General features: G+C 36.7%; 1 protein-coding gene across 1 annotated transcript in view; it reads left to right on the plus strand.

Annotated features, from left to right (window-relative positions):
- The window catches only part of LOC143550565 (polycomb group protein EMBRYONIC FLOWER 2-like), a 54162-nt gene extending 45330 nt beyond the window's left edge, over positions 1-8832 (plus strand). Inside the window, exon 17 of the mRNA XM_077041188.1 lies at positions 8675-8832. The gene's annotated coding sequence lies outside the window, so the exon portion shown is untranslated. The remainder of the gene's footprint in view (positions 1-8674) is intronic.
- The last annotated feature ends 3801 nt before the right edge of the window (positions 8833-12633 follow it).

Here is a 12633-nt window from a genome sequence, read left to right on the forward strand (position 1 = left end):
TATATGTCAGGATATAAAGGATCGACGATCCTCGGTATTACTTGTTTACTAATGATTGCGTTTAGTATGGTGATGTGTTGGACAGGTGTGACAACTTTAAGACGTACTTGCATCAATTATCCTCACAGAGCATTCTCTAGCTGGAGCATGGATCCAGGATCCTACTTCAATGTAGCTGTTAATGGACGAACTCATGTGAAGATGAGCGTGCAAATATCAACAATGGCTATAAGAATCATTCTCCCGCTTATCTCGCTACTAGATGGCTATTGACACGTGGTCAAAGGTCGTGGAGAGACTAGGTGGAAGACTTCCGGATAGTTAGGGAATATTGTTAGTGATATTTTTTATTTAAACGAGCTATGATAGAGTAGAAAATCACATGTATCAGCACACACACTAGAGCAGAAACAAGCATTCTCTCTATTCACTAGCTTATTTTGTAATCTCGATCATTGGCTCCACTACGTTTGTAACACCCTTTTTATCTAATATAAACGACGGTGATAGTTTTCACCGTCCGGGGGTTTTTTGTGCCGGAGATCACGATAATGATATACTCATCGACCAAAGGTTACCTTGTTGATCCTTGACTGAAAAGATTATACCAAAGATTACTTAGTTAATCATTTATTGAAGAGATTCGACCAAAGATTACCTTGATAAGTTTTGACCGAAGTAAGACTATCTTGGTTAAGGGTTTTTTCCCTCGTGATCAAACCTTTGTGTTCACCAATATTACGCCTACGCACTTGTCATTATCAAGTTAGCACCTTACCTCACTTAACAGATTTTGATACTTGATCCTTAGCAGATTTTTGTCCAAAACATTAGTGACATGCAAGAGGAAGATGATTTGGAGGTTCAACAACTGGAAGAAACCAAGGATCCTTGGATCCTCTTTACTGATGGAGCATCCAACGTAAGAGGAACGGGATTGGGTATCCTACTGAAATCGCCACATGGGGACATAATACCCCAGTCCATTGCGTGTGCATTCCAAGCCACCAATAATGAAGCGGAATACGAAGCTCTGATCGCTGGTTTGCAATTAGCTAAACATATGAGGATCAAGTATCCTCAAGTATATGTAGATTCGTTATTGATGACTAACCACTTTAATGGCTCATATGCTGTTAAAGGTGAAAAACTAATCAAATATCTAGATGTTGTTAAGGAACTATCAAAGTTCTTCGATTCTTTTAGTATTATACAGGTACCAAGAGAAGAGAATGCTGGGGTAGATGCCTTAGCAAATTTAGCTTCATCATTGAAGATTCCAGAAGATACAAAGATTCCAATCATCCATATACTCTCACCAGCAATAGGAGAACAAGAAGTTGGGGAGATAACAACTGATAAAGAGATAGTGCCTTGGGATCCATTTCCCCGAAGTAATCAAGGATCTTGGATCCTCCCGATCAAGAAGTTCATTCAAAATTGAGAGATTCTAGCCATAGAGAATCCTAAGTCCTTCAAACTTAAGGTATCACAATACGTTTTATTAAATAATATTCTGTATAGGAAATCTCTTGCAGGTTCATATTGAGATGTATCGAAGATCCTGAAATTCAAGAGGTGCTCAAAGACTTTCACGAAGGAAATTGCGATAATCACACTGGATGTAGAGACCTATTCTCTAGGATTCTGAGAACAGGATACTTTTGGCTTACCATGAAGAAAGACGCCATGGAGTACTCAAAGAAGTGTGACTCGTGTCAAAGAAATGGCAATATTCTACATCAGCCAGCAGAGCCTATGTATCCTATATCCTCATCATGGCCTTTCATGAAGTAGGGCATGGATATCGTGGGTAAGCTACCTAAAGCGCTAGGAGGAAAAGTATTCATGCTTGCAATGATTGATTACTTTTCAAAGTGGATAGAAGCAGAAACATTTGTTCAAGTCCGCGAAAAATAGGTGATATCCTTTATTAAAAGAAATATTATTACTAGATTTGGTATCCCTTCAGAAATTATTTGTGACAATGGTTCCCAGTTTATCAGGAAAAGAACCACTAACTTTTGTAATAGTTGGGGCATCAAGATGATTACTTCTACTCCAATTCATCCTCAAGCTGATGGTCAAGTAGAATCAAGTAACAAGATTATCATCAACAACTTGAAGATGAAACTAGGATCAAAGAAAGGCAAATGGGCCGAAGAGCTACCATATGTTCTTTGGGCTGACAGGACAACACCAAAGAATGCAACAGGTCAAACACCTTTCTCATTGGTGTTTGGCTCAAAAGCTATAATCCCTACGGAGATGGTGGTTCCTACTGCCAGAACAAGCATCTGTAATCCTCAAGCCAACAATGAAATCCTTCTCCAAGATCTAAATACTGTTGATGAGCTCAGAGACCTTGCTAAGATCAGAATGGTAGCATATCAGCAAAGAGTAGCTGGGGCATACAACAAGAATATCAGGATTCGAAGATTTCAAGAAGGAGATCTAGTTTTGAGGAAAGCCTTCCAAAACACTAGTAATCCAACAGATGGAAAGATGGAACCAAAGTGGGAAGGCCCCTACTTGATCAAGTCAGAAGCTGGAAATGTCACACCCCCATCCAGGGCCTAGGAGTGCGACCCACAAGTTGGAATCATATTTGTAAATAATTCAGAGTTGCGTTATATTGCGGAAGACTTATAAAACTTTAAGGATCAAAAATGTATTTTATATAAACATTCAAAAGGCGGGAATTATAAAATACCCGTTTAGAGCTGTTAACAAAAGATTACTTGTTTTATAATTACAAACCACCATGTTAAACTTATACCAAAAAGAATCCGAGCCATCGGATATTAGTACTTCATCATTTCCAAGCTCTAACTTTGTTCACCTGCAAAATGTAGTAAAATACGTCAGCAACAAATGCTGGTGAACACGCTGACGCAAAAATAACTCTTTTACTTTATTACTCCTCGAGACTACGCCTGCCTCGGCCCAACGTGGCTTAGGAATAACAAAGTCAAATAACACATTATAAATATGAGCCTCTAAGCTAGGTCACCTCAGCAAACACCGCAGCGTTCGACTTAGTTAAGTACCCGTAAATATACACATAAGGTCGTACTCCCTGCAGGAGAGCGTCCTACGACCAAGGGTGGTGCGATCATGCCCATACATCGCATAGTACCACCTATGTAAGGATCCAGACATACGTATACCACAGTCTGAGGGCTAGGTTTATACCGTTATTCATAACGGTTTTAGAAACACATAGTTTCTTGTAAACAATTTCATAAAGCAAGTTGACTCATTTTTAAATAAGTAAAAGTTTGGGGGCGTATTCACCTTGTCTCTTTAGGATCGGCTTCACTCACCGTCCAAGGGTCTTTCCCTTTCTTTATCTCGCACCTATAGTACGAGTATAAATATTTGTTAGTCGGATACACGATCCGGCTTAAGACCTTTAGTCTTATATCTCAATCCTCGATTGAACCTTTAGTTCAATTCTTATTTACTCAAAAACCTTTAGTTTAAAAGTAAATTATAAACCTTTAGTTTATATTAAAAAAAACCCGATGTTTCTTCTTCTCCAAGAAACGTATTCTTTTTCTTTTATTATTTAAGAATACTCTTATTCATTAAATAATAATTTCATAACAAAAAATATATACATATAGACTTACACACATATATATGTTATCTCAATATTCAATATTCTTTTATTCATTTATTTGTTATGTTTTCTTTTCTTTTCTTTTATCGAGGTATCGAGTATATCCTCGACTTAAGGCTTAAGCCTTTAATATAATATTGAATTATATTGAATTCATCATTACGCCTAACCTTAGTGGCGTATAGAAACTCTAGGGACTCGATCAGCTCTCCAACGCCGCTTTAATCTTCTCGACACGCAAATCGAGGAACGCCAAATCTTCAACACACGATGGCACGCTTATCGAAACTCATCTCCATAACGACAAACACCTTCTTGGTATGTGGGTGGGGATTGGCACGTACTTCGAGGAAACACCGGTACATAATTTTCGGGACACGCTTAACGAGATACTATGGCACACTTATCGAGGTAAAGCTATAGAGAGAGTAGAGAGAGGTTGGAGTAGGTTTTGGATGGAAATTATGAACACCCCATGGCTGCTATTTATAGGCGATTTTTGGAACCCCATCGCGCTACGCGATAGGTCCTTGGACAGACCTATCGCGTACCGCGATATAGACCTGATGGCGCAGAGGTATAGGCCTGCCACGTGTCGACACGTGGCAGACGGCGCTCCACGTGGCAACACGTGGCGACGCGTGGCGACACACGTGGCGGCAGACACTACCACCGTGTGCCACGTGGCACACGTGTCACAGTTTGTCAGACTCCCCATCGCGATACGCGATGGGAGTCTCTTCTGACTCATCGCGTAGCGCGATGGGTCAGGAAAATTAGAATTTTCATTTTAGCCCCGTAACTTTGGAATTTGGCAATTTTAATCTCTAGACTTTGGAAAGTTGATACTTTGAACTCGAAATTTTCACGTTGTTACATCCTCCCCACCTTGAAACAAATCTCGTCCTCGAGATTGCTTTACTCAAACAAGTGGGGGTATTTCTTTCTCATTTCCGATTCGAGTTCCCAAGTATATTCGGGCCCTCTACGCGAGTCCCATTTAACTTTCACTATTTTCAATGTTCTTTTCTTTAACTTTTTTGTTTTCGAATCTTCAATTTGTATTGGACGTTCTACGAATTTTAAGTTCTCATTTATTTCAACGTCTTTTAATGGCATAGCCAGCGATTCATCGGTCAAACACTTACGCAGATTCGAAACATGGAATAAGTCATGTATCCCTTGCATTTCCTCAGGCAGTCGCAATCGGTTTGCAACAGTGCCGATTCGTTCAAGTACCTCAAAAGGTCCAACGAATCGAGGACTCAATTTTCCTTTCTTTCTGAAGCGAACAACGCCTTTCCAAGGCGAGACTTTCAATAACACTTTGTCACCGACATTGAACTCTAACGGCTTACGACGGACATCGGCGTCACTCTTTTGGCGATCACGTGCCGTCTTAAGTCATTCTCGGATTTGAATGACTTTTTCGGTTGTTTATTGGACTATCTTGGGTCCAGACAATTGATTATCTCCTGTTTCAGACTAACACACGGGCGTTCTACACATTCGACCATATAACGCCTCGAACGGTGCTGTTTGAATACTTGCGTGATAACTATTATTATACGAGAATTCCATTAGGGGTAAGTTGTCATCCCACCTTCCACCTAGATCGATCACACAAGCGCGGAGTATGTCTTCCAACGTTTGAATCGTCCTTTCGCTTTGCCCAACGGTTTGTGGATGATAAGCAGTGCTAATGTTCAACTTTGTACCGAGGGCTTGTTGGAAGCTTTTCCAGAAATGAGACGTAAAACGACTGTCTCGATCAGATATTATAGACAGTAGTACTCCATGCAAAGCGACAATGGTGTTTACATAGATACGCGCTAATCTATCCATAGAATATGACTCATTGATGGGTATAAAGTGTGCGGATTTTGTCAATCGATCCACAATTACCCATATTGCATTGTGTTGTCGAGTCGTCTTCAGGAGTTTGGTAATGAAATCCATAGTAAAAGTAAATTATAAACCTTTAGTTTATATTAAAAAAAACCCGATGTTTCTTCTTTTCCAAGAAACGTATTCTTTTTCTTTTATTATTTAAGAATACTCTTATTCATTAAATAATAACTTCATAACAAAAAATATATACATATATACTTACACACATATATATGTTATCTTAATATTCAATAATCTTTTATTCATTTCTTTGTTATGTTTTCTTTTCTTTTCTTTTATCGAGGTATCGAGTATATCCTCGACTTAAGGCTTAAGCCTTTAATATAATATTGAATTCATCATTACGCCTAACCTTAGTGGCGTATAGAAACTCTAGGGACTCGAGCAACTCTCCAACGCCGCTTTAATCTTCTCGACACGCAAATCGAGGAACGCCAAATCTTCAACACACGATTGCACGCTTATCGAAACTCGTCGCCATAACGACAAACACCTTCTTGGTATGTGGGTGGGGATTGGCACGTACTTCGAGGAAACACCGGTACACGATTTTTGGGACACGCTTAACGAGATACTATGGCACGCTTATCGAGGTAAAGCTAGAGAGAGAGTAGAGAGAGGTTGGAGCAGGTTTTGGATGGAAATTATGAACACCCCATGGCTGCTATTTATAGGCGATTTTTGGAACCCCATCGCGCTACGCGATAGGTCCCTAGACAGGCGTATCGCGTACCGCAATATAGACCTGATGACGCAGAGGTATAGTCCTGCCACGTGTCGAAACGTGGAAGACGCCGCTCCACGTGGCGGCAGTGTTGCCACGTGGTGACACGTGGTGGCAGATATTGCCACCGTGTGGCACGTGGCACACGTGTCACAGTTTGCCAGACTCCCCATCGCGATACGCGATGGGAGTCTCTTCTGACTCATCGCGTAGCGCGATGGGTCAGGAAAATTAGAATTTTAATTTTAGACCATCAACTTTGGAATTTGGCAATTTTAGTCCCTAGACTTTGAAAAGTTGATACTTTGAACTCAAAATTTTCACGTTGTTACAGGAAATGGGGCATATTACCTGCTGACTATGGAAGACAACAGGTTATCAAGAACATTGAGTGCTATTCATCTCAAGAAATACTTTTCCTAATCATGATCAAGTATCCTCAGAAGGATCAAGGATCCTGAAATTGGTAATATCTATCCGATCACTTATTCATTTCATATTCTTATTAATTTAAGAATAATATATTTTTAACGCTTGTCTTTTTCCAAGTTTTAAATAATAATGCAGATTTCCGTAAGAGGTTCAATGTCTAAGAGGTTGGCCACCTCTCCTTCACGCTTGAGGTACATTACTGTTTCCCTTGGCCTAGCCCACAATTAAGGTATGACCCCCGATGGTCATATCTTCTAAGGTTTAAAGGTTTTCACCTTTCTTGCGAATTAGAGTTTCTACACTCTCGCCTGTAGCACAAGCTATCTAACGTATAGTCCGGGGCAGCGGGACCAGTACACGCTTAGTGGCTAATAATTTCGGTGTTCTCGGCTATATGGAGGATCCTATGATTTATGGTAGACGTACCATACCACCAATTTGGGCTTGTCCCCAGTTGACATACGTATCTTTGGGCCAGTCCCCAGTTTGGGCTTGTCCCCAGTTTAACACCAGTTTGGGCTTGTCCACAGTTGCATGGGCTTGTCCCCAGTTACACGGGCTTGTCCCCAGTTGCACGGGCTTGTCCCCAGTTACACGGGCTTGACCCCAGTTACACGGGCTTGTCCCCAGTTGCACTGGCTTGTCCCCAGTTGCACAGGCTTGTCCCCAGTTTGTTGGGATTAATCCCAGTTAATATCATAAGCTATTTGCATCAGGTATCCTAAATTCAATTACAAGGATCACAAAAGGATCAATACTTATGAATTCAAGATCCTTAAGTCAGTTTAATAAGGATTTCAGAAGGATCAATACTTATGGGAGAAGGATAAACAGTCGGAAGGGAAGTTCCCAAGAAAACTCTATTGATATATGACAGTTATATCCAGCTTGTCAAATCTCATCTGTTTTGCAGGAAGTTTGATTTCAAAGGCAAAATGACAGCTGTGATATTATCACAATCGCCATTTTGGGGGCAATTGTTAGTGCACGAAAATTTGACACTGTGGATATGTTATCCTGGCATATAATCTGGGTCAATTATCCTTAGAATATGTTGCAGATCCTGTCAGGATCAATGATCCTCAGTAATTATTATTTATTAACGATTTTCCTTTGTTATGTTAATATCTTTGGTAGGTACAATGGCTAATGACCAAGTCTAACCTATAATCTCGCAATCAAATCAATAAAACATGTGGATAATGAAGGAACCAGCTATAATGAAGGAATGGCTTGATTATAGGCTAAAAAATAGGGATATTTGTTATATTATTTTTGTATAAATTGAAGCTTGATCAGCTAGGACAAACACACTATGCTCTCTACGAAATTAGCATCATACACACACTTAGACATCATTGTAATCACTGATCAAAGCTTCCAACCCTTGTAACCTTGTTTTTTGATTAATAAAGTGGTGATAGATAATTTGTCATCACCCGGGGTTTTTTTCCTTTGATCTAAACAAGATCAAGAGGTTTTTCCTTGCAACAAATCACAGTGTTCATCATTATTTCGTTTACATATTCGTTTTCATCATCATAGCACTAAACCTCACAAAACAGATTTGGATAATTATCCTTAGCAGATTTTTGTCCAAAACACAACCCGAGAAAAAAATGATGCATCTGTGGAACTCCTTTAAGAGAAAGAAAGGGTAATTCAACTTTCTACTTATATTGTTAGTTATATATTATGTAATGTTTCAATGTATATGTTTAGTTTCCAACTCGTTTGTTTTTTATGGTGTTAGGTTTTTTATGGTGTTAGGGTGCTGGAAGACGCACATGTTCCATGGGCCTGCAAGGTGTTTTTAACCCAACATGGAAAAGAATTTATCCGGACCCCACCATTACTCTGGTATCCAAACTCGATCAACTCGATTCAGTTTTGAATTTAAGATAATGTTTACTCGAATAAAGATAATATTTACTTCAGGTTTGAGTTTAAGATAACGATGCGTAATCTGTCAATTGTGGAAGGGGTTGGCGTTTATTCATGATTAAGTTATCGAACCACGGTCTACTTGATGCTAAGGCGATGAACAGATGTAACTTGATACTAGAAGGGTTTCAGGACCAAAATCAAAGTCAACCAATAGATCTTTCTGATAACGAAAGTTGTTGTGTTTTCAAATATATGTTTTTTTAGTATTCGCGGTGAGAACGCAGTATGTTTTGGCAGAGTGAGCAAAAGGCCACATTGTTAAAATTCGTACATTCTTTATTTTCGGTTGTTGCCGTGACCATAAAGATATGAACCTTTTGTTATATGAATAGTTTTATTCACATGTTTTTCTCTTTATTGCGGTATTTAGTTGCATTAACACTTTCTATGCTACTTTCCTGACGTGTTTGTGATAATCGTTTAAAACTTAGAAGATAAGTTGTATGATCTTGTGCTATTTCCTACCTTTTAGGTATGAAATACGAAAAATATATAATGCGCGTTCGATTCCAAAAAACAACTAGCCTTATTGAACGTATTAGCCATATCACGAAGGACTAAATTAAAACTATGACAACCACAAAGAAGACTAGTGTACAAGTTCCTTATAATCGGTGTTTGATTTGATAATATACTCCATGTATGTTTATTACATTTGTGTGTGTTTTTATGATAAATCTGCAACTGCAAAGGAAGAGAAAATAATAACCCACAAACTCTAAAACAATTCTTGACTTGTTTATTATAAGAGTGCCAACATATTTTCTCATTGAAACATAAACAAAATATGATAAAAAAACATGTTAAAACATATAATTTAATAAAATATTAAATTTGGACGACTTAATTTGAACACTTTTAAAATTTGAGTGAACTAATTGAAACACTTTTAAAATTGTGTTACTGTTATACAAAATTACCCTAGTAGAATTACATATGCAAGTGGAGGATGTATAATAAGTCGTCATTGAAGAAGACCATTTGTGGCGTATGCAATGCTGAATAAAAGAAGACCGCGGTGTTGAAACTTTAATGGTGAATGATACATCATAAATGTAGTTCTAATTATGTATTGGGAGTTTCTTCAAATGGCATTGGCACTCTTATAATTGGGTAACTTTTCATAATATTAATCAGGTTTCAATTAGATCACTTAAGTTTAAAAAATGTTCCAATTAAGTCACTTAGTTTTAATATTTTATTAAATTATAGGTTTTAATATGTTTTTTTTGTCATGTTTTGTTTATGTTTCAAGTGAGGAAATCTTTTTATCTAGTTTTTTATGTTGATGTGAAGTAGTAACATGAATTTTATTTTTTAAATAATTAACGTCTTTTAATTTTTTTGATATAAAATATCTACATATACCGAAAATCTCGACCCTCACATGTTCTCCTCCATTACTTTCTAGACACAAAAAATCCAATGAGGCTCGATTGGAAGATTTAGTGACCCGATTCGGAAAAAACTGTATAAGTGATATAATCGAAACACTTTTGAAACTTTGCTACTATTCTATGAGATATTCTCATTCTTACAATGAGAATTGATTAGATGGCGCCCTTTGTTAATTGCTTGATTTTATAATGGCAAATTTAGAGCACTGACTGTATAATTGTGTTATAGCTATGAGATGTTGTAAGGTCTTGTCTATCATAAATTACATGTGAGATTATAGTCATAAATTTAGACCATTAGTAACTTCACGAGTACACTTTTTTACTTTAGATATATCTTGTATTACACGGTATAATAGTGTGTATTAATTTATAAGGGATTAAATTAATATATTATGACTTTAAGGTATCGTAGTTGTGCTATTTAATAACTTGAGGCTTGATTGTAACTAATTAAGAAGTACGGGATTAAGTTGAAACTTGTACGCCTATATATACGGTGTTAGATGGATAGCCGCAACACACTAAAACCTAACTAAATATTTGAAGAGGGGAAAACTTGTACGCCTATATATACGATGTTAGATGGATAGCCGTAACACACTAAAACCTAACTAAATATTTGAAGAGGGGGAAACTTGTACGCCTATATATACAGTGTTAGATGGATAGCCGCAACACACTAAAACCTAACTAAATATTTGAAGAGGGGAAAACTTGTACGCCTATATATACGGTGTTAGATGGATAGCTGCAACATACTAAAACCTAAATGGATAGCTGCAACATACTAAAACCTAACTAAATATTTTAAGAGGGGAAAACTTAGGGTTTGATGAACGCGATGCTCGTAGAGAGAAAATCATGGAACACATTCATTTTATGGATGAACGAAGAGGAAATACCAGCATTTGGTTATTTTGTGGCAATGATTGACGAGGAAATACCAACTTTATATAACACAAGCTCAATTACCGGCCTTTTAACTCTACTTCTAAATTACACCGTTTCTTCACAACCATGATACATGAGCAATCATCATTTGAAAAATCAAAGACTTATCCAGCCATTAAAATTTCATCTAGTTACATAAGAAGTTTTTGAAATTCGCCACTACACTAGAAAAAGAAGTATCACCAATTTATTAATTCAACGAAAATATATCAAGAAATTAGTAATGTCCGTCCTGACAAATACCCATGGGCTGACAGGACGGAAATCATTTTTTGCTTTCGTTGTTTTTTTCTAGAGGAACAGTTAGTGAGGCAATGCATGAGGCTGATTGTTGGGTAAATGGTGAAAATAAGGGTCGTGTGTAAACAATCAAATTGTGATGTGGGTTTTACATCAACATTTGGCTAAAGAAAAAAAATGAAATTTATGCAATTTGATACCATTCATAACGTTTCAAAATACGTGTAAAAACAAGCTGTAACACAAGAGACAATCCTCCATTTCGGAGTATAAAACAACTAAACATCCCTTGCGCATGTGGATTATTTTATTAGAATCTACTTAAATATTGGGACATTCATATCCATAAGAGCAACAAACGCAAACAGTAACAAAACAAGATATCAATAATGTTGTACCAATTTATAAGAATAAATATATATTATATATTTATTAATATGGCCATCATTATTATTTATATTATATTAGATCAAAATATTAATTATACCTTATCATATATTAGTTTGGTAATTGTTGATGGGTTATATTACCCTTACTAACTAATAAAGGGTTTCCCCTTGGGTGTATATATAGAGAGATTAATATTAACATTATAACCTAATCAAACACACATTATAATTTTGTGTGCCTCCTCTATCCTAAACCGGTTCCTCTCAAGAACCCTAACACCATCCTTAACTATACATCCTAAAGGGGAACTCGATCAAGATGACAAACATGTCGACTACATCATACTCTGCCGTGGTTACTACTCTACATGTTGTAACAGGTTCATATGTTTAATATTTATTATGTTTTCTATTACTTACATGAAGAACTGATCAACAATATGGAATTGAATCAGAAGACATAGACTAAAACTTGATAAAACCCTAAATTTTTTTGTATATTTTTTCATGTTCTAGTACGAAAACAATATATGAAACTGTTTAAAATCGCTAAAATTCATATTTAGTAAACCCTAATATTTTCGAAATATGTTAATTTCATGTTTAAAGATTTCGATTCTAAGTTTTTTTTTCTGTAAGTTTAATTGTTAAAATTTTTGATGATGTTCTTCGTGTTCATCATTATTATCGAAATTATACATATGTTGGTTCAAAATCTAGATTAAAATTTGTTAATGATTATTTAGGGAAATATTTTTTCAAATATTGGATAACTTAGAAGTTTTAATATTTTCTTAAAAGATTTGAATCCCCTTAAAATAAGAAGCAAATATAATTGTAAATCATTAAAAAGATTTGAACCAAATCTTATCATTATTAATTTAGTTAATAAGTATCATGGATTAGTCTACGGGTTTTCATGTCATTGTATGGGTTTCTAACTAGTTTACCGACCATAAACCATAAACCTCAGAAACCCGTAAACCCATTAAGATTCTCGAAAACTCAAAATTT

This window comes from Bidens hawaiensis, unplaced genomic scaffold, assembly GCF_021521415.1.
Source record: "Bidens hawaiensis isolate Kalapana, Puna unplaced genomic scaffold, B.hawaiensis_p1.1 tig00016054_1, whole genome shotgun sequence".
In the NCBI taxonomy this organism is placed as follows: Eukaryota; Viridiplantae; Streptophyta; class Magnoliopsida; order Asterales; family Asteraceae; genus Bidens; species Bidens hawaiensis.